A 27,326-nucleotide genomic window follows, 5' to 3' on the forward strand; every position below is an offset into this window, starting at 1 on the left:
TGGTATTAATGCATAATGTACCGGCTGATTGGCCAACTAGAAAATGGTGAAGCTGTCCACTTCATTAAGGTTGGCAGATTACGTAGCTTAAAGTGACTTGAAAATGTTTCTTATTTAATTTTAGAGCAAGTTTCTGGATTATCTAACCCTTAACTCCTTACAGTACAAAATGTATGATAGGTTTAAAATCCTTCGTGAGTAGGATTCACATTAAAAAACAAACAAACAAGAGGATTACTAAACAGAATGCCAAGGATTCAACAAGCCCCTTACGGATTCACGGGCGGATGACGGAACTCTACTGGGAACAAGATTCCAACAATGAAAAGATATGGTGTGAGTATAATGTAGTTATGCCTAAGTCCAGCAATCACCTGAATAGAAGGCTTAATGCACTCGTTACGTTGTTATTATGAACGATCATCTGCACTACATGATGTCCTTTTGGCTGGTCTTCCAAAATGTCAAAGGAAAATGTAGTCAGTGGTCAGTTCCTTTGCAAAACTTTACTTGTCCCCCATGGTCCTCTGAAACGATACATCTCAAGTCCGTAGAGCATTTGATGGACTCTCTGAAGAGACAATTACCATAATGATTTCCACCTTTAAGAAACTGAAAAGAATGGGTGGACTTAGCGATGGGACAGATGACTTAATCTGGCATTGTTCTCCTAAACCTTTCCGAATGATGTTATTGATGTTTTTATTTTCCTTTATTTCTTTCTAGTAAAGGGGTTAGGGGAGAATACCAGATTCGAATACGGATGAACTTCTATTGCAGTCTTAGTTCATTTAAAGCCGCATTTCTGATCCATTATTCGACCTCCAATACGAGTACCCCGTTCTTTAAAACACTCTTCTTTCATATTCTCTCTCCCTCTCTCCGACGTGCACTAGCAGCTGTCAATAGCAGCATTGCATTGCATAATAATAATTTCGAAAAATAGCTCATTGTACCACAGGTCAATAAATTCCAGTTATAAATTTAAATAGGCGTCTACACATGTGGCTGAAAATGGATTTATAATTTACAGTTTTAAAAGTTTTATATTAAAAAAAAAAACACTTTGATGAGAGCTGAAATACCTCAATGAAGGATCTTCAATCTCGTTATGTTAAATAAATCTTTTTATCTTCTTTGTCTTAGTTTCTATTGCGGCATCTGATCGTCAATAAAAAAAACCAAATAGCGGAATCTATACATGACTTGAAGCAAACTACGACTCCATAAGAGAGAGAGATTCACTTCAGGAGGGAAACGCCCTTTCACATCAAAACAAGACGATAGAATGGAGTTTCTTTCCGAAAGAAACACACCAAGTGGACACACGCTATCGATATGCATAATAAATAGACACTCATTCTTTAGCTGCCTATGTATTAATTCGGATGTATGTAATGTATTACTGATGTATTATGTAAGAGCTTAAAAGAATCAAATATGTTTCTGCAGCAGTGTTTAATAAGCAACAACAATAACATTCCTCTAAATTTTAAAGGCTCTTAAAATCAGAAGGACATTGTGTTTAAATTTGCAGAAATTTATATTCTTCCGACAACGTAAGATATATTTTCCAGTTAGGATATTTGTTTGCTTTTCGTGAAAAAAAAAAAAAAAAAAAAAAAAAAAAAAACACCAGCTATTCTTGTAAAATATCGAGCGCTACCATATTCTACTCTTAGGTTTAAAATGTCCATATATTATACTCAGATGCTAAAATTAAACAAAAAGCGACAAAAATAACCGATTTCTCAATCGTTAACTCGGGGGAGAAAAATCATGCCAAATACGAAAATACCAATAAGATATTTTTAGATACGCAGAGCTTTTTTTAAAAAAAAAAAAAAAAAAAAAACATACCTGCATTTCATTTGTACGTCACATTTCCCAAGAGGGAAAAATAGCACATATCCATGCTCAAAATCACGAAAGAAAAAAAGTTTCCTAATTAGTCCATCGATTGACGGTAATGAACTGTAGCTTCCATTTTGATGCATGCACACGGATTGCAAACAGCAAGTAATCTTCGACGAACACGCCCAAGTACTCGTGCCGCTCTAAATATGGACCATTTATAACAGAGTTAGAAAAGACAGTTCATTTTATCTGATCGGTTTTAAGCCTACTAACCTGAATAAATAATTTTACTTACCGTTTCTTTCCTGCAGGGCACAACGCAGACGACATGCATTAGATAAACTACCTGCGAGTATATTATTTATAGATTCAAAAATGCTTCTTGCGCATAGCGTTTTCCGCTTAGAATTAAGTCACCGTTATTCGTAGTTGATTATGCGCAAATACAATAATATTTGTATTAAAAAAATAATAATAATAAGTTACTGTTCGTATTGAACAAAATACACTACTAAGGAATGCTGGCTTCATCAGTTCTATATACCTGTTTGGATTATTGCAGTTTGCTTTCATTTTCGACTAGTTCTTTTTAAACATTTTACACAGTTTCGCTTCAAAATTATAAATTAATCATCGGGCCTGGTCCACGTCATTTTTGCCTAAAATCACTCACACACCTATGGAGAGTTTGTTCTTTTTTAAGTATTGAATAATTTGTAGAATACGACTTAATTAGGCGGGCTAGTGACTATTAACAGACTAACATCTCAACAGGTGTCTGCTTGGATTCATTTCGAGTTTCTTCTTGAGCATGTCAGTATTCACTTTCTAGTAACGATGACGTGATTCATTTGTTATAATGATTATTGAAGTGATACACATCTAAAAATTATTATTAACTTTTTTTTTTTTTACCATATGGTAAAGAGGGGAAAGGGTAAAGCATCTTAGGGGTAATACTTAAATAGTGTTACACTGTTTTTATACCTTACGTTCTGATTAAAAAAAAAACCCAACATAATGTGGTCTCAATACTGAAAACTACCCACAAAACCATTATTTTAAAATTAACAACTAAATTATGTTTCGATGATAAAATGATTACAATATTTTTCAATCCTTTATAAACAATTTTTAAGACTTACAGTAGTATATTATAACATAGAATTTCAGTTATTTTAATATATTTTTTTAATCTTTCTATGAAAATGTTTAGACATGTTCAAGAATTTTTTGTAATATATTCTGCTATGTGTTAAATTTTTCGCAACTTTCTCACCTCCCAAGTATTCTGACGTCATTTAAGAATTATCACTTAATACATTTGGTCAAATATTATTTGAAATTATTATTGATATTAGTAAATTATAGTTACAATTATAGAAATTGACTGAGCTCTTCAAAGTGTTGATTCTACGTGGCTTCCTTGCATCTTATCTCTTGCATCCTGTGGCAAATTCCAGAAGTGAATATTATGAAATCATTCCCTTCTTCTTCGCTACTTTTCCTACCTAGTCCTGTTTTTCCTGTACCAAACTTCAATCCTAAAGGATGGTTCTGACCACAGTGGCGTTCACTAGGGAGAATTTGGAGTTAACGCCCTCTTTAGAAATAATAATATTACTAAATAATAAATGCTTATTTTAGCTCACGCCCACTTAAAAGTTATCCGCAGTGTAGTAACACAAGGACTTTATTCACGCAAAACACAAACTGGTCAGAGGAACACACACAGAGACACACATGCGCACTATCATAATGCTTTAGTTGCTTCAGCAGTACTTCCAAACAACAAAAATCAGGATATTTTCCCCGTTTGTTATTCAACACACACACATAAGATGCTTAAAAATAAGAGTTGAATAAAACTTTGAAAACTTAAGAATTACCGAAGCGTCACAAAGAAATCCAAAGATTAATTTTTTTTTATTTTCTTTTTATTTTAAATTGAAATAAATAATAAAAGAAAAAAGAAAAGAAATTTATTTTGAAATTTCGACCCCAAACTTCTATGTGTGTGAGAGAGAGAGAGTGACGTTACAAGAAGAAATTGTCTGAATTTCTTCTATACCATGTAATAGAGGAAATTTAAAGTTAATAAAATCCAGAATAAAAGCATGACACCATTTAATGACTGCTTTCCTTGTGCAAAGCTTAACAACCTGTCTTCACTGGCCTTTCTAAAGGAAACAGAATGCATTTTCATACCCTAATTGTCATATCTTTCGGGTGAATTACAATGCCTTCTGAGCATATTATAATACAGCCCAAGTTTAAAATTACAGTGATCATCGGTTATGGCGTGGGTGTGAGAGAATTTGCAAATGCCTGCGCGTCATAACCGCCTACTATGGTATAAAAGAGGTCAAGATATTTCGCACAAATGTAAGAATATTTTGTGTAATGTCTAACGGTGTTTACCGTTCTCAGTTTAATTCCGGAATCTTGAGTATTACACTACTAGTAAAGGAACAAAATATTGGAATAACCGATACGTATTATAGATGCTTACAAAATATAATGGCTTGAGATACAACGACAGTGGTCGCTGATAAATTATTTCAAATTATCACACGTTCAAACATAACATTTTGCTGTGCAGTTAATTTTATGGATGTCATTATACTTTGATTTGTCTCCAACGTGATTGAAATGCAATAAATCGTCTCGTTCAGAAGTGCAAATAGCGTTAATAATCCCACAGCGCATTTTTTCCGCAAATTCAATAAATGTTAAAAATATATGTTAATAGCAAAACGATGACAAAATGGGGAAAACGATAATAAATCAGTATGTCCAAACATAAAATGAACAATGTTCGTATAACAGGTAACTTTCTAGAAATAAAAAGAATATTAATCTCAAAAGCAGATATGTTGTTATTTCATGACAAATACATTGGTGAATGTGTTACAAATTTCTTAGCTTTAACTTTAATATACAGGTTGTTTATCTTTTGAACACCTGTTCACTGATTGTATCCGGTAGCGAAGTCACTTGAATATCGAATTGATATTCAAGAATTCGTATTTTTTCTAAACTATTAATTTGGGAAAAAGCGGAGCATTTTGTCAACATGGCATATATATACACTATGTTACAAACATTATACACCAGGTGTCGATATTTTTCTTGAATATCGACAAACACTACATAGCACAGAAAAGCATAAAGAGTTGTTTCCTAAATTACTGTAGTTGTGCACAATATGAGAAATGGGACGCCGTTTGGAAGTTAGACTATATATATATATATATATATATATATATATATATATATATATATATATATATATATATATATATATATATATATAATCATATATATATACATGTATATATATATATATATATATATACATGTATATATAATCTCAAGGGCTCACCGTAGTGAGTACGGGTATGGCAAACCCGAGGTACATGATGCTGGACCATGCCTTACTTCATGTAATATACATCTGTTATATTATCTGTAGACTGGTCCCTCCTCTCCCTTCCTTGCTTTTTTCTTTTCTTCTTGCTCCTTACCCCCAATGCTATTCGAAAGCTAGGGGTGAATCCTTCCTATTTTGCTGTGACATTTCATCTTATGCACTATTGTGAGGCACCAACCCGTCTGGCCAGTGTGGTGCTATAAGGCCAAATTGTCCCCATGAGGACAATGCAAATGATGAATAAAATAGGAAAATTACGTACTGGCTCGTCCGTCGCCCAGCATAAAAAGGGACGCATCCTGGACTTAGGCAGAGGGTCTAGGTCGAAAAATATGCTAGTCTTCACTAGCTACAATGAGTCCACCTACATTGCACAACTATAGAAGGATATTAGTAGGAACATATAATTGCAGATCTCTGCAGGATGATGATAGATTGGAAGAACTGTTGAAAGAATTGGACCATATAAAATGGGACGTTGTGGGCCTTTCAGAGATAAGAAGGAAAGAAGAAACTCTCATGTGATTAAAAGATGTACATTTACTCTATCACTGTGAATGTGACAGAAACTCAACTGGTGGTGTAGGATTCCTAATAAATAAAACAATCAAGGACAATGTCCTGTTTGTAAATAAAATAACATCAAGAATAGCTGAACTAAGTCTCTTCATAAATAAAAGATACCAACTGAAAAGTATACAAGTATATGCCCCAACTATGGACCATTCAGATGAAGAGATAGCAGATTTCTATGAAACATTAAATTAGAATCCACATTAGATAATTCTAAAGAATTCTACATAATTATAATGGGTGACTTTAATGCCAAAATTGGAAGCAGAGATGACCATCTGAACTCCATCGGTAAATTTGGATTTGGACAGAGGAATGAAAGAGGAGAAAGACCTATTGAATTTGCAGAAGAAAATAACCTCTTTATTATGAACAGGTTTTTCAAGAAGAAATTCAACCGAAAATGTACTTGGAGAAGCCCAAATGGACAAACTTACCTCTCCAGCAGAAGATATATAATAAATAATACCGAAGTGCTAAATAGATTTAACACAGGAAGTGACTACAGACTAGTAAGGGCAAAAGTATGGATCAACAAAAAATGGGAACGGAATAAGCTCATAAGAAAAAAAGTCCAATTTAGTGAATCTACAAAACCTCTACCACAATAAAAGCTGTTATAGAGAATCACTTAAAAATGAACTAAAAAAGTTAAACACAGCTACTACCATCGATGATGCTAATGAAATATTAACAAAATCTATCTTGAATTGTGCACTAGAAATAGGTGTAAAAACGGCACCAAGGAGAGGAAAAACTAAGACAGGAAACCTTAAATCTGATGAAGAAAAGAAGAGATGTGAAAAGATATTTGAATGACAACAATATGCGGAAATTTGTAAAACTATACGTAAAAGGATGAAACATGAACTTAGATCGTATAATACTAGGAAAATTAAAGAAACAATAGAAAACAATAGTAATATGAAGGTCCTAAGACGAACATTATCAGTTGGAACAAAGGAAATAGCTGCTGTAAGAGGAAAAAATGGTGAACTGATAAAAAATAGAAATGCAATAATCAAAAGAATTCAGGAATTTTATACTGAACTCTATGAAGACAAAGACTGGGACATCCAAGAATCATCTATGAATAACTCGAGTGAGGAAGAACATAATGCCCCTGAGATCTTACAAGGTGAAGTGGAAATGGCACTGCGGGAAATGAAGAATGGAAAGGCCCCAGAAGAAGATTGAATTATGGTAGACTTCTTAAAACTGGGAGGAAGCCCTGTCATCAAACAGCTGACTAAACTTTAATAAATGCCTAAAACAGAGAAAAATTCCGAAAAATAGAACAATTCACTTCTAATATTGATTTTTAAAAGGGGCAATAAGGAAGAAATTAAAAACTAGACCTATAAGCCTACTCTCCACCATATATAAAGTTTTCACAACAATTATAAATAATAGAATAAAATCTACACTAGAGGGAATGCAATCCTGTGAACAAGCTGGATTTAGAAAGAATTACACTACTTCGGACCATATTCACACATTAATTCAGCTCATTGAAAAATCAATTGAATACAATAAACCCTTATGTCTGGCCTATATAGACTATGAAAAAGCATTTGATTCAGTTAAAACATCTGCAACACTAAAAGCACTTGAAACCCAGGGAACTGAGAAACCATATATTGAAACACTAAAACATATTTACAATAATGCAACTTCTGTAATTAAATTATATAAAAACAGGGAAAAGTTCCCAATACAAAAAGGCATCCGGCAAGGCAACACCATATCTCCCAAATTATTTACAGCTGCACTAGAGGAAGTCTTTAGAAGCCTTGGTTGGGAAACAAAAGGAATAAACATAAATGGAGAAAGGCTGCATCATCTGAAATTTGCAGATGATATTGTCCTGATAGCAGATAATCTTCAAGATCTGGAAGAAAGGCAAAATCAGATAAATGAAGCCTACAGAGAAATTGGATTAAAAATAAATAGAGAAAAAACAAAAATAATGATGAATAAATACATAAACCATAGAAATATCAAAGTTGAAAAGCATGAAATAGAACAAGTTACTTCATGTGTAAATTTGGGCCAATTGTTATACTTTGAGGAGTGCCAAAGAACGAAGAATTCACCTTGGGTGGATGGCTTATGGGAAAATGAGAGACATATTCAGAAGTGACATCCCTATGAGTCTAAAAAGGAAAGCTTTCGACCAGTGCATACTTCCTGTCCTAACATATGGAGGAGAAACATGGACTTTAACAGAAGCCCTAAACAAAAAGCTGAGAACAACACAACATAACATCGCATGGAAAGAAGTATGCTAAAAATAACATTAAGAGATAGGAAGACAAATATCTGGATAAGATCTCAAATAGGTGTCATGGATATTGTAAAATACATTAAACAGGCTAAGTGGAGATGGGCTGGCCATATTGCCAGATGCAGTGACAGGAGATGGACTAGAAAAACAACAAAGTGGAGACCAATGGATGGATGAAGACCGAGAAGAAGGTGGAGAGATGAACTGGAACAAATTGCAGGAGTGAGATGGATAGGAGAGGCAGAAAATCGAGTGATCTGGAAAATCATGGGGGGAGACATTCGTCCAGCAGTGGACAGAACCAGAAGGTTTACATCGATAGTAAATTAGGTGAAAGGCAGGATGTACTCTATCTGTTGTTTATATCCTGTATGGATTGTGTCGTTGTAGGATACCTGACACTAAAGCTGATGTTTATAAACTAGTTTTACATTATTAAGGAAAGCGATAATAAATCTAATATCAAGCCAGAAGAAACTGCATAGTAAGTTAAGTTACCCTATTTTCTACAACCCTTTAATATTCTTTAATCAAACTAAATAACTGCTATACGAATTTGGTATGGACATCGGCGATAAAATGACAAGAAGCTATAAAAAGACAATATAATAATAATAATAATAATAATAATAATAATAATAATAATAATAATAATAAAATAAGACACCTCAACTGTATTCTCTGTAGTGAATCTATAAACGAGTTAGTGAAAATAACAAATTAAATATGAAAATAGAAAGAATAAGACATAGATGCGGAAGGAACTATTTGAATATATTTATATGGAAAAAGGAAGGAATCAGAGATAGTTGTAGAAAGTTTTTCACTTGGTAACAAGGTAAATTATATTTGACAAGAAAATGTCGTGTCAAAACCACAAAAAAAAAAAAAAAAAATCAAGCAAGATTCAAGAGAGTGTTCAGAGAGCTGGGTTGGAAATAAAACAGATATCAAAGAATGGAGACAGTAGATATGAGAGTTTTAGCAGAAACTATTTTAAAGATATTAAAAAAGGACCTGACATAGTTAATATTCAATAATGTAAGCAGAGCTAGCTTAAGATGGACCAATTAAAGAGAACAGTAGACGGAATATTAGCAAACAGATGTTTGAAGTGAAAATGATAGCCGAGACCAAGGCATACACACCGATGCAGTTAAATAGCTTAAAAGACACAAAAATAAAAGATGATCATATTTTGTTGGGCCTCCAGATTGGAAACATGATGAGCTGGGAATAGACCAACTCATTAGGTTTGAAGAAAAACTGTTGATAAGAAACTAATGATGAAACCTCAGTTGACCCGAAATTTTATTTAGAACAGAGCTTTAAAAGAAATAGGGGAAGGAGGATTCTGGAAACCTAATTTCCACATGCGAATGGAGATTTCCACTTCTATTTTTAATTCTCCTTATGTAATATTTTCTAAAATTATAGATAAAAAATAAATTCTCTAACAACTTTTCATTCTCCACTCTAACTTTTTCTTTTTTCTTTTCTTTTTTTTAATGCAGTAGATACCAGCCCACCCTTCTCAACATCGCCAAGTTTGAATACATCTGCACGATGTGCTCGATAAGTGACAATGCTCCTAATCAGTGTTTATATGAATCTGTGTATTCTATATTCGATTATGTTAAATTGCGAAATTAAAACTCGGGTTTCTTTCAGTATATATATATATATATATATATAATAAAAAAAATTAAAAAAAAAAAAAAAAGATTTCTTGCCTGACAAAGATCGGCCAACTCCGGAATAGTCTGAAATACTCATTTTTTTAATGCGCCTGTCTTCCACTGCCTCCTCAGCTTCTAAAAAACTAGGATTTCTCTTTCGTTCAAGAAGTTACTTCACCTCTGAACAACTGTTAAGCTGTTCAGAGGCGGAAGTGTCCGCGCGGTTAGCCTAGTGGCTTTGCGCTTCGCAACCATATGCCTGGGGAAGGAGTGTCCTGGGTTCGATTCCCGTCGCCGACGTGAGAAGCTTAAGGATCTTCCTCGGCTATAGCCAAGTTAGCCGGTCTTGGGGGTAGACAGCAGGGTTTTTTCCCCAGTTTATCCGGGGTTTTTCATCCCGCAAGTAGGCAAACCGACCCCGTGAACACACACGGATCTACAGCCATAAAATACTTAACCCCCCATGAGGGGGCTCAACTCGCCCCAATAGGGACGGAGGAGAAAAGGGAGGAAACTCCATATGAATAAATAAAATAAATAAAGAGGTGAAGTAACAAATCGCAAATCCGCCCAGCTATTTGGATACTGCTCTCACATTTGAAGTAGGGGGGGCCCTAAGTATTTCAACGAAATGCTTGACTTAATACAGAGGAGGATAATTAGATTGATTGGTTAAATAACCCATCTCTTTACCAACTCACTCCCCCCACTTTAGCGCAGGCGTTTGGTTTCTTTAATATATGTATTCTCTAAATATTTCCATGGAAAATGTTCATCTGAAATAGCATCAATAATTCCCCCATTCAGTACACCTCGAAACCCACAGAACAAGTTTCTTTTCCCTACTCCTTCATCTCTGCTACTGCTGTACTGTCTAAGTCTTCTCCCTTATGTGTTTCTCAAGGAATACAATATATACTGTACATGATTTTAAATCAAATGTAAATAAGTTTCTCCTTTTCCAACCCACTATCCATACACAGTACTAACGTCAGATTGATTAACCAACCTTTCAACATAAAAACAGAAGACTATAAAGACTATTATACCTACGGCAACATATAGAGCCGGGACAGGGAAACTCGATCAGAAAGAAATACAGAAAATCGGAGCATTCGAAATGAAATGACTGGTCAAAACACAAAACAAATGAGCAAGTCAAAAAGAAACTGAACCACACAGAAGATATCACAGATATAATTGCTAAACAATAATCAAATATGGTTTTGGACACCTCCAGAAAACGTCTCCTAAGAGATTACCGAACATTAGTCTTGAGCAGAATTATTGGAAGGGGACGATTAAGAGGGAGACCAAAAAAAACTTGGCTATAGTTATTGAAGGAAAGGTCACAATTATCCAGTTTCAGAGAGATGACAGAAATAGTCAGAGATAGAGCCAAGCTTTTATTCGTGCTTTTATTCACTCTTGCTTTTATTCGTCACATAGCGAAAAACTTATTGGGATTTTATCTGGCTTGCTAGACTAGTTTCCTCTCATAATCTAATTTTGCTTTCTGTACCATATTGGTCACCCTTTTTGCCTATGCCCTGTACTGTACTGTACCTGAAGCTTCTGCATTATACTACTCATCAATTTAACTTCTACCCGATTTATCCGTTACACAGTGTAATTATTATTTATATAATTATTATAATTTTTCTCAAATTGTGAATGTTGTTAACTAAATGACTGTCATTAATTGCAATTAAAATAATTATGAAGCAGTAGTAATTTATAGAGGCCATTTGTTAATTTTTTTTTAAAAAAAGTTAATTTTCTAATTTCACAGGAGGAGAATGAAGTCGTTCCGTAAAAAATTAATTTTACACCCCTTTTCATAAACATTAACACTTTTTAAACATAGAGTAATAAAAGATTCAAATTTTAATTAATTCTTTAAGAGCTATTTTTTCCCACAACCCACCCTTGTAACAAGAGCAGGTTACAGTATTATTATTATATATTTATTTTACCCGCATATCAACTCTCGTAATAACAAATTAATGCGACACCTACGAATTGAAAACGGAAACTGAGCATTTTTAACAGTAGCCTGCTGCATCGAGAGCGGTAAACCAACCGAAAGTCAATTAATATTAAACGACTTTAATGATTATAAATGTGTCTGAAGGTTCGGTTTTAGGTGAGTTTCACAGAATGCTTAAGTCAATTAGATTCGTTTTATTCCTTCCGTCTGTTTGTGTGCATATAATACCTCCATGTCGAAATGGATTTTATTGAAATTTGATATTTACGATTAGCTCTAGTTACAGTTCGAATCACCTGAACTTTTTTGTTGAAACGATGCCCAATATGTACTGTAAATTATGATATATAAATGTTCTGATATTCTGCTTTGGTAAGGAATGTCTAACTTTATTTATCGATTTTTTTTTTTTTTTTATAATTTCCGAAAACGTTTCCATCTTTTAATGAATTCGGCTGTAGTTGATCGCAGATGCTCGCATTAGGATGCAATCGCACGAACTGATGATGCCTAAAATGGCAGTCTATAATATTTGGTATTCGGTGAACTCTAAACCACACCCTATTTTCGGTATTGTACACAAGTGTTCATTTATTATTTCTCTGCTTTTATACACTGCTATTGCTATATCACGTAGTTTGTTGCCGGTAAGTAATATTCGAGAAAAATGGAAGTATCCCCATGATTTTTGCTATTAAGTTATAGTCCTCTGTAGGATACCGTAAGTAATTCTTACTACTAATTTGATAATTATTTATTCATAGCAATACACTGTGCTGGACAAATACGCTTACCCTTTGGCGAGTAGACTTTGTCCAGACTGGCCAGTAGCTGCAGTCTGGACAAAGTCGAATATTTATTTTAGCTTTTCAGCCTTCAGAAACTTAGAAAAATAAGTGGTTACAAATGTACTGTTTCTTGTTAAAGTCCCCTCACCTCGGTTTCGAATATACTTCATCCAAAGGTGCACTGTTTTTTTTTTTTTTTGATATTTTTAGGAGGAAGAAAAGTCGACTAGATGGCAAGCTAAGTATGCAACACTTCCTTACCTTCCTGTTCTTGATCAAACTGTAGTGATCTGAACAGACAATAATCCCATAAAGTCCAGAATTTATGCAACCCAGTTTTCTGGATTCAACTTATCACGCAGAATCTCGTTGTAATGCACTATTCGCAGTCGTATATCTTTCCCGAAATATCTAAAGCTTAATCCCTTTCATTCCCAAAAACGTGTAGGCACTTTTCACGCTGAAGATCTGCACTTTTCGTTTGTTGGCATAATACATTGCATGTTTCATTCCAAACGGAATTTTTACTCAACAGTTTAGTGGAGGATTCGTGTTTCGTCTCCAATGGTTGTACGTTTCAGGAAGACGCTAATCTTCCTCACGATTGACTCAAAACACCAAACGACCTTGCCTAAGTTTGCAGTCAGTTGTTTAGAAACCCATCTTGCACAAAAATTTATGAATGTTGTGGAAGACTGTACACATAGAAATATCAGAATATTTACTAATCTGCACTTGTTTTACCATTTCATCGATAGCCATCCTCTTTTGTTGTAAAAGTGCGCAGATTTTACTATACACATTCGTCATTAATGTACCAGCTCAAGTAATGATCATTCTTCGTAAATGACAACTTTTTTTTTTTTTAATATTGAACTTATTTCTTCATCGCAATAAAGCGCTATCGCCCTGATGTATTATTAATCTGCGACAAAATTGACAAACAGAACGGCCATGCCGAAAATTCAGATTAGACGAGGAACAAAAAGGTTTCTTGTTTATAATACTTTAAATTCCAGAAAAACCTTACGACATCAATGAATAGTTTCGAATCGTAAGCATTCCAGTAGCCCGGCACAATTCGCTGATTATTATTATTATTATTTTCAGTGGACCATTTCTATTATTCCATTTCGCTTTTAAGAGACAGTAAAATTTATCTCTTACTTCTTATAAGTAGAAGAACCGTGGCTAAGTATTTGGTTCTACAAAACACCCCACATTACAATTTCTACTAAAAGGATAGTGATTTGGGGATTTGATATAAAATTATTTTGGCTCAAATACTTTTGTGATTCGCTGGTTTCAAAAATGAAAATGAAACAAGGGAAAAACACCACGTTTTGCTGACACAATTGAAGATTATAAAAACATTTAGTGGGGAAATACAAAGTCAATATTTATAATACTGCGGGACCGAAACCATGAATACCTCTGGCTGAATTTTTATTTATTTTACAACTTAATTTTTTAAACACCATGTTGTACTGATTAAACTCTGTCAATCGCAGGACTACAGCACTTCTTGAGACATGTCAAAAGGTATACAGTGTATAATTGTAATAGCAACAGAACGTAAACCAACAATTGATCGGTAAACAACACTGTACTACCATATTAATCCTAATCTGTTTTTCATTATAAACGCCGCAAAACGTTCGCTATCGCTCGAAATAACTATAAGAACTAATTGCAGTGCCAAACCTGCCTCACTCGTTAAAATGACAGATACTAAACTTCAATCCTGAGATTTAAAGCATAGCGCCCTCTAACAGTGAGAAAATTACATAGCTTAGTCAATAATCCAGAAAGCAGTCGCGACAAAAAGAAAACACATTACATCGGCATACGTGTCGATTATCATAATCACCACTTCAAAGTTTAATGTGAAACAACATATTTTTCAGTTCTTTAATGAAATTTGCAAGTAGCGTTTAATTATTGATATCACTTCTATAGTACAGTAGGAGTACATAAACAACTACAGAAATCAAACATCTCAAAATAATAACTTTAGAGGAAATACACATGAACATCATATATTTGGACTAAGCATGTTAACTAGCTATAATAATAATCATATATACTATTTGATGTTACTAAGTTCAAAAATCTATATAATGCTTGACAGAATAATCTCAAAATATAGTCATAAAATACGACTTATAATAGATGTATACACTGTATTATTAGTAACTTTTTATGTTTAATCAAAGACCAAAGTAAGATAACCACACGAATAAGATCTTGTTTTGCTTACATTATTACATTACAAGGGTACATATGATATAATATAATACAAACTTGACAAAATGTATCTCTCTCTCTCTCGCCAAAAAAAAAAAAAAAAAAAAAAGCAACAGAATTAAGTGCGGACGAAGGAATGTCAGGGTCACTTTTCGCATTTCCTCTATGAAATGGCCAGGAAAGTGACGACACACACAAGCTGGAGATGTGGGAGCTGGAGATGTAAACAAAAAGCTGAAGCGAAATAATTGTCAACCGCTAGGGTGATCAAAGAACATGACAATAGAGGGTAATGCTATGAAATACAAACTTTTTTTGAATTGCTAAAAAAAGGGGAAAGGATAATATTCTCATCTTTGCAGTTTTAGGAGGTGTTGATTTTTATAATAGTGGATTATTTGGTCTATTTCTACACACGTCCATTTAATTATAGGAAGTAATTCTACTCATTTCTAAAATTATATATATATATGGATATATAATTTATTAGATTACTGAGTCCTTCTTGGAATAGAAAACGTGACGGCTTTTCGTATTATTTTCCCCCGAAATTAATTCTTCTGGTATTAGGCTCTTTCTATTTTTCTTTCTCCCAATAAATATCCAAATAATGAAAATATGCTTCGTATCATTTACTTCATGTAAATAGCATTTCTTTCTGAATAAATGCACACTTAAACACAATGAGATTATTTACTACAGCTCCAAAAGAAAAAGAAACATAAAAAATATACATAAAAAAAATAACGACGGACTAAATAGAAGTTTGGCACATCGCTAGAAAGAACATTGAATATTTTACTCGACAGACAATATATGAGAATCGCAACACTTTAGAATGTTAACTATTTTTGAACTACAATGCAAGACAGTCACTAAAGTGAACTTTGACAACACGCTTTCAAATCAGTAGAAGATACAAACACAACAAGAGCCCCTGCCTATTGCCAATGACGCCCAGACACTGTGGAAGAGTAGAGAGCGCGTGAAACCCGAGAACCAAAAAGTGAAGCATAGTATGCATAAAAGAACGATTCTCACGATCCCGAGTGGCAAGTCCGCCAGCCTCCTACCAAGGCCTTTCAGAATACCTTCTTCAGTTCTTACTTCCCTCCCTTTTTTTTAGCTTCCAAGCGACCTTCCCTGAGGGCACACTGTTGCCAACACATAGACGCGCGTAGTTCCTTCAAGTCTTACGTAGGTACATACAACCATCAAACGATGTAGATGTCCACATAAGGTGCACGAAGGCCTACAACAGACTGCCTGGTTGCCCGCTGACGTAATGTGCCTAAGAATAAACGAAAACTTGGCCATCACCAGCTAAAAAGCCGTGGATTCTACAGCTACCCTTTTACACCTAATGCACCATTCGTAAACAGCTGTGCTAAATAACGTTATCCCTTGAATTTGCACCCCCCCCCCTCTCCTTCCCTCCAAAACATAATACTCGATAAACGGGCATACATTGACCACTAAGATGGGTATGATTCAGTTGGTAACTGCATTTTATCAAAACATGTTAGCTCAGGGCTAATTCCGGCTTTTTTTTTTTTTTTTTTGTCAACTACACGCTACCTGTTTTAAAAAATTGATTCTTCATCCAGATTTAGCGACGTTCAGAAATGAACGTGCATTTACTGATGATCATTATTATGTTAACATGTGTTACACACACACACACACACACACGCATGCACGTAAATTAACAGAATTAAGCAGAGCTTCCCGCAAAGGTAGGAAGCAAAATATTTCCAAAATATACGAGATTTTTTTTGACATCGTATTTTTTTGAGGTCAGGACAACCAGGATCGCAAATATGCTTTGAATTATATATTCGATGAACTTTTCCCCCCCTTGAAAACAGTCACTTCAGGATACATTTACATCTAACGATGTTGCCATTGATCAAAACATTTGCTGAGCTCTTCTATTATTAAGTCCCTCCAAAGACGGCAACACTTTATTTTGAACGCTATCAGTTTATTAAATCTGCCCTTTCTCAGATGCCTCAGTTCTGGAAAGAATTCGAAGTCATTAAGAACTAAGGCAGGTGAATAAAAGTTGATCAAGTTGTTATATTATTATTATTTTATTTTTAAGAAAGGAAAGAAAACTGTATCATTTACAACCGAACGACTAAAGCGTTATGAGCCTAAACATGAGCCTTCTTGAATGGGTACTTCCTTATTGTTTATATATAACAACGGTGGAATTTCGATTCCCAATAATTTATTCCAAGTAAGTAAATTTATCCCGACTAAGTAAATATTTATTCCATTTGGAAAAACTCCTACTTTTAGACTCTCATCAAATGGATAGAATTATAATGCTCAAAACAATTAGGGGATATTTTATTTTCTATCGGATAATTATAAATTTTTGCAAATAATTATAACTATTGGGTACTTTATACATGAATAAATATTTCTTGCTTGTGGATAGGGTGTAATAGGCGAGCTATTGTTTAAATAATCGATATTTATTATAAATTATGTTACATTTGTAAATTATTTTTATAATTTTATAATTTACAAGAAAACTAAAATATTCCCTAACTGCTTTGAGTAGTATACAGCAATCTCTCGATTAGTGTGCCTAATGCGTTCTTTAAAACAGGCGCATTAATCGAAAACGCACTAATCGAATATAATAACCTATGGGAAAATGTATAATTCGTTCCTCAGATTTCGTTTTTGACCCTTAATTTTTTTTATAAAAGAATTAATGTATGTCTCAGAGCCTAGTTAAAGGAAAACCATGAAGTTGAAAGACAATAAAACATATTCAGAATATAAATTTATTATACTGCTCTTCTTAACAAAGAAATGAGCTAACGTAGTTTGGCGGGCATTCTGTTTCTTTTTTTCATACAACTGACGTATGACTTCTGCAAATTTTACTGGTTCTCTCTTCACCAAGGTCAATTTCTAAGATTGCTGCTTAAAAACATCGATTGTACGAAACTATTTTCAAATTGTTTCTGTGAAACCTCTTTGGACTTGCCAGTGATTAAATTTTCTTCATATTCTTCAGGATCTTACTGTTGTTTATCTAAATTTAGCAGGTCGGGATCACTCAACTTCTCAGAATGAGATGTAATTAACTTAGATTCATTTGAAAAGCCTCTAAAATCATTTACACAATGTGGAGATGTGCTTCCAAACTGCTAGCAGTAATTTCATTCAACTTTGAGACTTTATAACCAGGCTGAGATTTTTCTGATTTGGCTAGAAAAGTCTTGGAAAGCATTCGCTTCCAAAAAAAGGCCGGTTTCATCGACATTAAATATTTGTTGATCACAATAGTCTCCTTCTTACACAAATTTTCTTCAAAATCTCTGGATATATCCTTATCTTCAATTGCGGCTTCACATGTGATTAGAACATTATGTAGGCTGTTTCTCTTTTTGAAACGCTCAAATCACCCAGCACTAACGTGGAATTCTTCTCCTTTACCATCATTGATAGACCTTTCTTTCCAGGTTACAAAGAGACTTTTGATTTAATAAGGCACGTGTTTAGCAGGATCTGTTTTTGGTTACAATCTTCGATCCATGTAAAAAGAAGTCTCTCTAATTCAATCATTATAATACTTTGATTTCGAGTCATGAATGATGAACTTGAAGCAGCCTTACCTTTCTCTTTGTATTCAGCAATTGATTCACCCATTTTTGTCCTATTTTTGCTCTGGACTCGCCTCGTTCATTTTTTATTATTTCAAGTTTTTCTTCCAATGAGATTACTATTCGAATCATTTTCACGCTTCTATTTTTTGCCCACTAATTCTTTTACTCGTGATTAAAAGTTAGGAAAATAATTTAAAATAAAAAAAGTAAGGAAAACAATTGCACGAGATATGATCAGCAAAATGCTATATAAAGCAGACGACATAAATTTTGGCGATCCAAAGCATTTGACAAAATCTGGCATTTTGGACTCCTGCACAAGCTTATCTCAGCCGGCATCTCACCTAAAATGGTTCATTTAATCCACTCATATCTTCAAAATAGATCAATGCAAGTAAAAATCAACGGTTCTACATCCTCCCAGCGCCACATCTTTGCTGGAGTGCCGCAGGGATCTCTACTGGCTCCATTGCTGTTCTCTGTATACATGTCAGACATCCCACACAATCCGATGACTTCCATTTTGGCCCTATATGAGGACGATACGGCAATACTAACCAGATCACTCAGACTCCTTTTCATTACCAGAAAGCTTCAAGAAAACATTCTAAAGCTGGAGGGTTGGTTCTCTAAATGGAGATTGGAAGTCAACCCCCAGAAAAGCTCAGCCGTTCTTTTCTCAAAAAGGCCAATGTCTCCTGTAGGAGATTTGTTACTATTCAATACTAAAATTCCCTGGCAGTCAGAAACAAATTACCTGGGTGTAATTCTCGACAAAAAGCTATCTTTCAATCAACACACCAAGTCTGCATGCACAAAGGCATCTAAAGCCATAGCACAGATCTATCCGCTAATTAATAGAAATAGCAAGCTCAGCAACAGAATCAAATTGCAGCTATACCAGTTGACGATTCGTCCTATAATCACCTATGCCTCTCCGGCCTGGAGCCACACCTCTAATGCTAACATCATCAAAATACAGCGAGTGCAGAACAAGTGCCTGAGAATGATTTTGAACGCCCCGTGGTATGTTAGAAACACTCAACTCCACAGAGACACAAATATTCCCTATATCTTCTCTTTTCTACGATCCTTAGCCACCAAGTTTTTCCTAAAGACGTCCACACATCCCAACGATTTGGTTCAACAAGCTACAGCATATGATCCAACGGACATATTCAAATATAGAAGACCAAAAGCTATATTGGCCTCCTTTAGTGATGCATAATCTCCATGCCCAATCAGGGCGAGCATTCTGCTCATAAATTTTACCTTCACTGCAACCACAACAGATAGCGGGGAATATGAAAAGCATCTTGCTTCACTCCTAAAGACATAAATGTCAATTGTCAATTTGGCGGTAAATTTGGAACATAGTGTATATTGAAATAGTGTAGTATGCCATTAAAAAAATAACTCTGTAAACTGTTTTATATCGGTAACTAAATTATTTCATCCTGGTGAGTGATTTTTTTAAATAGTTAGCCATAAAAAAATGTATAGATCGAAAATTTTTAAAATGTTTATAGGCGCACTAATCGAATTTTAGAAGCGCACTAATCGAATTTTAGAAGCGCACTAATCGAATTTGGGTGTCGAAAAAAAAAATGATGCACTAATCGGGGACGCATTAATCGAGGGATTGCCGTGCATACATTTATTCAATAACTAACACAAATCATAATTAGGAACACTGCATAACGATCATTGGCGCTGCAATAAATCTAACAAAGTTTTCGGTAAATCTAACAGCAATTACAACCGTATGAATAAATATGGTTTAAATACAGTTTAAATACAGTGAATGCTTTCAACTTATTCATTTTATACATATTTGCGAAAACATTAAATAAATGCTGCAAAAACACATCTAGTTTAAGCATTTAGCGAAGAAATAATTTAAAAAATCCGTATTTCTTAAACAATTAAGAATGATCCCATGCTGTATTCTTTGGTTGTCATTTTGCCGTTCTCTGGTGCTTTTAAAGGTTTCGGTAACACGACAGTCTCTATTTCAAACTGTTTTGGATTCTCTTCCAACGTCAAGTAGAAAAGACGGAGAAAATCTTAACATACACTGCGTCTTTCACGTAATGCAGGACCGAATAATTATTTTCCCCCTTCACATACTTACACAAAATAATTGCTGAAGATCTTCGGACTTCTGCAAATTAAAACAAAAAAATTCTAATAGACTTACAACAGTGAAACTATGGCATTAAGAAGAGCAGTTTTCAAAATTTCCAATACATTTGGAAGAGGTAATGGAACTCCTAGGCCGGCACGTCACATGCAGTAGGCAACACAATTACAGAAAGAATCGTGGTTTCGTGAATCTAGAGATTTGCGATTCTTCGAAGTTTTCGAGGAAAGTTGGATATGGAATTGTCCGTCTGTGTGTAGAGAAAAGTGACTTATGAAAAGATTACGATGTGTCTGAAGAAATCATAACAATATATTATTAAGATATCCTGCAGTGACACTGACATCGGATACGCGTAAATTAAAACGTTGATTGTTGATATTCTTAACGAATTTTAACTTCTACAAGTCTTTCAGGTACATTTCGCAAAAATTGTGATAATTTTTTACAATTTGTTTTATCGACCAGTCAGTCCACATGCACGTAGCATTCTGCTGTGGCTGAACAGATTTAATGACATTTCGTATTTGACAAATTACCATAATTTGTCCAGTCCTGTCAATTTTGGTTTTAAATCGAATCGTTGTAAGTGGAAAAATTAGGAAAGAAAATATGCGAAATTAGGCGTTTCATACAAAATGAAGAGAAATTGTACAATTCATAACCCAACAGACAGCCGTGGGTTCAATTGCTGCGATAAAAACGATATCAGTATAAAGGACGATATTTTATCCATGATAATTTCCATATCTGTTTTGTAATAAATGTTTCAAAGTGAAAAGAGATGTAATAACTCTGATTCATATATTCAACTCAGATTAAGTCACGACGTCCACTAAATTCCTGGAACATACCTATGACTCACTGATGAATGTTGGTGACAGGGTTTTGCGGAAACTCGGGATTTTTCATTCCACAAAACAGGAAAAAACGACCAGAAGAAAATATACACTAAAAGAAACCCAGATCCTCAAGATACAATGAAATAGCACATAGTCGGCCGTAATTCAAAACTATGTGCTATTATGAGGATCTGGAGTCCTTTTGGTGTATATATTTCTTCTGGTTGTTTTTCCTGTTTTTGTGGAATGAAAAAACCCGAATTTCTGGAAGACAAAACCCTGTCACCAAACCACTCCAATCCTTGTACCATTACGGAAAGTATGGATTTCGTTTGCTGTGGTATTTTCATAGCGTAATGAAATAAATTGTGATATTAAAGCTGTACTACAAATGACACTCCATATCGCAAATTTGGCCAACATTTATATAAAATATTTATGTATGCACACATCAGTAAAATAGATGAAAGGCAAAACAGCCATATAGTTTCTCAGGAAGTCGATTGCGAAAAATCTCTGACTTTTCAAGCGCGTCTAATGACGATTTTACGTAGTACAAGCAAAACACGCACACACACACATACAAAATTACATCCTGACACTGTTCTTAGGTGATGATTTCCTAAGCATTCTTAACAAAGGAAATAAGAATGCTAATGATCATATATATAAAGAATGTAGCACAAAGAGCTGGGGAAAAATAATAGAATGTCATAATAACAATACCTTTGACATTTAATCCGGAAAAAAATAAAGCTTACGAAATAGGTCAAGGTGTATTTCAGCATGAAGTCGCTTAGTGAGAGCTCTTTGGATTGATACAATCCCAACTGCAAATCAGGACTGCGTCGAAAGAAAGCACTAGCTTATATAAATTGAATGTAGAACGAAAGATTTAACAAGGAGTTGTGTAGAAACAATGATAGTAACCTATGCGGCAATCTCAATTAGCTCGCAATTAGTATTTATACATAACCATAAATGTATTAACACACATTACCATTGGAATGTCCCACATGACCTCACTAATTCGCCACTGAAACTCGGCAAAAATCATTTGGCTTACGATGTATCATCAACAAATTTCCGGACTGGATGTCAGATAACACTGTTACAGTTAGTACAATGTGTCTCCGCTAGGGATAGATAATGGAGGAAATGTTAGGTCACTCGGTCTGTTTGTTTCCATGTGCTAGCTTGCTTCATTGAGAAAGTATGATGGTGGTGTGTGGTATAGTTTGCAATATTTTGTAAAATGGGACTTTAAAGAACAGCTATGTGATTCAAGCTCACAGACGGAAAAGTGATAAAACTCTCAAAATGTTAAAAACTGCTTTTGGAGAAGAACGATAAACAGAACTGAACGTTTAAATTAATTTTTATAATGCTCAAAAAGTGATGTGACGTCTGTTGATTCCAAAGCGTCCATCAGAAAGAAACAAATCAGAGAGATTGCTCGTGGTAATGCATCATATCTGCCAGTTAGATAACTCGAGAATCTATTTCGGATCGTACCAAAGATTTTTCGATTCTATCTCTAAATAGATTAGACCAAATTGATCCTGCACAATTTGGTCTTATCCTATATATTCTGTTTCTAAGCAACATCTCCAAATCTTAATTACAACTTAAAAAAAAAAAAAAAAAAAACTGGAAGTTCTTTGTTTTGCTTCCACCCTCATGCAAGTACAATCTTGCACCCGTTCGATTCGTTTGGGATTCTATCAGTCGCAAGGCTCGCTGTCAATAAACAATTAAGTCAATGGTGTTACCAATCACTAAGTGCATTATTCCAAAAGACGAAGACATATCGCTTCATTGTCCAACGGATGAAATATCCCGTGTATTGTGAAAGAATCTTCATTCACATCGGCATTATTTATTATCTTAAATATCTTTAATTTAAGCTGGGAAATGATTCACACTGCCCAGTGTGAGACCACTACTCTGATTATTGGAGGCCTGAAGTGATTTGAAAAGTTTTTTGGTAGTCAGAGAAGTTTTGTTATTTTACAAAGGCCGAAACAACTAAGGCTATGAGGACAATGTGTTATGTTTGTAAAACTGCGTGTATTCTTCTGAATGGTTTGCCTGTTTTACGGAATCAAAAACTAGTGTTTCTGGAGGGAAACCCTTAATCATCGTATTAGACCTGCTAACTCATCTTCAGTTAAATAATAATAATAATTAAAATAATAAAAAAAAAACACTTCATAAAGGTTCTTCGAGTCCTAGACTGGATCAGGGGTTATCCAAGTCTTTCAAACCAGAGGGGAATTACTGATACCAACTGAGCTATGAAGGCTCTTAATTAGCCAGAAGAACACAAACATAACAGACTTAACCAGAATTAACAGATATCATTATAATATTATTATAAAATTATATTTTATATGTAAAACACACACGCTTAGGAAATATTAAATTTCGTGCAGGGATTATCACAGTAATCAATGAATTCAGAGAATATTAGAAAACCCAAGTGATTAAATTAAATTAATTAATATTTATTTATTTTTATTTCATTTCATTTATTTATTTTCTACGATGAGAAGTGTCTCTCAAAGTTTAGAACCCAATTTTAGACAGTTTGTGTTTGCTAATGAAAATAAATAAATAAAAAAAAAAAAAATCTATTTCTAAGTATTCCAACAATCTTTGGTATCGCAAGTGTATAGATCAAGGTTATCCACATTCTGGATTATTTCTTTAAAATTACAGAATTTATAAAACCATTAAATTATCCCAATTAGAACGCAACCTATAATTAAGAAATGCTAAATGTGTGATAATGAACTTTCACAGCATAATTAAGAAAGCTGAGAAAAATCAAACGCTCTAAAACAGAACTAGGTGAGAAGGTTAAGGGGTTATAATAATCTATCACACAATGTGGACATGCCACTGTGTCACATCTGAAGTGGCATTAAGTAACTTGTGAGAAAAAAATAAACAAGAAAAGCCGTTTGAATTTTTAAGCTGCATGCTTCACGTAATGGACAACCATCCAAGATGTTATACAGCAAATGTATGATAACAGTTTACTTTTTTTTTTTTTTTTAAGACTCGAAAGTTTTGAATTTTTTTCTTTTTGAAAAAAGAAATGGCAAATTTCTCATTAGAAGCCATCTTGAAATGATGGCCCATTTTTGAGGTAAGGGGAAATGTGACATCCTATAGGGGAGGGATACTAGAATGATTTCGTCATCAAGTCGAAGTGCTTTCCAAGGAATGTTGAATTTTTCCGATTTTATATTATAAAGCATATAAAATAATAAAACGAATCCGGTTATTGATTTGTCTAATGATTTCAAAATATGATTACTGTGAGTATTATTATTATATGTAGTTATTAAAGTTGTGAATATAAAAATAAATTAACCTGTAAAGTTTAAAGGCTAAATTATCTATTCATATTTTCCCCCAAATGTGATTTGATATGGAGACTGGGGAGAGGGAGAGTAATTCTGCAACACTTTGGGACAGGGAGAAATTCAAAATTTCTGACAACAAAAAGTAATATTTAAGGATGAAAATCTACCCCTTCCTCCTTATACATGTTAACCCAAGGCTTGGATAACTGAAAAGATACCATCTTTATTTGCGAATTACCTTCAAAAGTGGCTATGGATTTGAATCAAACCGTGACATTGATATTTGCAGTCCACATGTTACACGATTTTCGTCGTGAAGTGTGAGACTACTATCACGCTGCTTATTGGAGAATTGAAGTGACTGGAAAAACTTCCGTATTTATTCTCTAGAGTAAGGATAGTCCACCCATCCATCGTCCACGGTGCTAAATGTGAGATAGGTTCACAACCTTTCATGGGTAAGATTCGCAAAAAAAAAAAAAAAAAAAAAAAAAAAAAAAAAAAAAATTTAAAAAATAAAAATAAATAAATATAATAATAATAATTAAATGCATGTTTGGTCTTTAGGGTAGGGTTTTCCAGATTATTATTATTATTATTATTTAATTTATTTCAATCCTACAAATAAAATGTTGCAAAATTTACAGCGTGCTTCGTGCGAGTAAAAATTAATGACCCAAGTGAAGACCTATCTAACATGTAATTTATCCATAGTACTATAGGTGGCAATCTTATCCATTCAAATAGACAGATTATGATATGTGAGATATTTTACTAAAGTTTATTGAGCAATTTTAGTATTACTTTAAATCAGACACTATAAAATTAGAGTTATGACGAAACACACATTTTCGGTGATCCTCGTATAATTTTTTTCCCTCTTCTGATATGGTTTATTAAATTTCAAAAATATCACGCTCCAAGAAAGAAACTATAAAAGACAACAAAATGCAAAAGCAATTGTTTCCGTTTTTACATTTTTAGGCGTTGTCGTTTAACCTTTTGAAGCTGAACAGTACTTTTATAAAATTACCATAGCCATTTACTTCTTTATCGTTTGCAGATCAACACTGTTTAATGCATTACGCACTTCGCGTGTTGTTTTCTTATCTGAGTAATATTCAACATGCAATATTCAAGAGTCTGTAGCATTCTGTTTACAAATTGCACGTACAGCTCATACCTGTTTGCGTGTAGAAGAATATTTAATGGAGGCAGACACACAGCCATTAGAATAATCTCTCGTTTATTAAAATGAATAATCAGTTTTTCTGTTTAATATTTTAGGAATGTCTGTAAACGTCTCCTCGAGGAGACATTATACGCTCGTCTACGGATTTCTTTTCATCAACTGCTCAATCTACATTCACACAAAGTTAGTATACACACGCACTTTTGGATATTTTTAAAAATTTTATTATAATCCCTAATAAATAAATAATCGCAAAATATGAAAAATATGCAAATAAAACATTTATGCAAAAACATTATTCTGTATAACAATAATAATAATAAAACACTTTGCGCAAGTAGGCATGTAATATAATGTTCGGATGACAATAACAGATTCCACTGTTCTAGCTGAATGGCACGTGATGCACAAACTATTTCCGGATATTCTTTGAGTTCAACTCGAACTACAAAAACTCTTTTGAAATGAAAATAAACAGGTATTGTTTTAACGCGCACTATATGTTTAGGGCTAGTTTATAATATATATATATATATATATAACTATTGATATAAAATTTAGGATTATCTGGACAGACATTTCTTACTTGTTTCATTCATATACTTTTATTTATAAGAATAAATATAAATCGCTCCTTAATAACAAGTAAGAATGCCATCCATGAGTTGGTCCCTGAGCCATTAGATTTTTTTTTTTTTTTTACTCATTTAAACGAAGGTGGATAATAAATATATTAGTAAACAAATACCAAAACAAAAAAACAAATATGAGTAAACAAATACCGCCGTAGCGCAATTGGAAGAATAGCGGAATATTGCGCCCTTCGACTGGAAAAGACCTGGGTTCGATTCTCGTCGTGACGAGGGGGAATCCTTATATGGGCTTTTTTAGTTGAAGGTGAGTTAGCCAATCTCATAGGTGGTAGCAGGGTTTTTCCTCCTGCGTATAGACAAACCGGCCTTCAGAACACACGCAATTTACAGACAAAAAGTACTATTGTTGGTGAGGATGGGCGATAAATGGCGTTGGTGGTAGTAGGGTCGTAATTGGAGAATTAAGTTATAGTGGAGAGGATGAGATGTATTTAGCAAGTAGAGCAGTGTGCCCTCCCGCGATGAGCCCTTGGACTCCCTGGATGTGTTACGTAATAATAATATTGAGTTGAGGTTCGCAAGCCTTCAAGGAATAGGGAACGAAGTTCTCGTATTTACAATCAGAAAACCTATTGTTTCCACGGTACCAATAGGTTCTGCTTGTGTGTTATGAGCAAAGCACATTCTTCCGTAAAGAAC

General features: G+C 34.0%; 1 protein-coding gene across 13 annotated transcripts in view; it reads right to left on the reverse strand.

The window, feature by feature from the left end:
• Positions 1-27,326, reverse strand: part of smg (sterile alpha motif domain containing protein 4 smaug) — a 392,969-nt gene that overhangs the window by 279,883 nt on the left and 85,760 nt on the right. For 2 of the 13 annotated variants that reach the window (XM_090400250.1, XM_090400239.1), the window contains exon 1: positions 1,861-1,876. The exons of 8 other annotated variants lie outside the window; for them this stretch is intronic. The gene's annotated coding sequence lies outside the window, so the exon portion shown is untranslated. 3 more of the 13 variants (XM_090400251.1, XM_090400242.1, XM_090400241.1) reach the window with 3 other exon arrangements.

Source organism: Typopeltis vanoorti, chromosome 11, assembly GCF_054136105.1.
Source record: "Typopeltis vanoorti isolate ZY-2024b chromosome 11, IOZ_Tvanoo_1.0, whole genome shotgun sequence".
Lineage (NCBI taxonomy): Eukaryota > Metazoa > Arthropoda > Arachnida > Uropygi > Thelyphonidae > Typopeltis > Typopeltis vanoorti.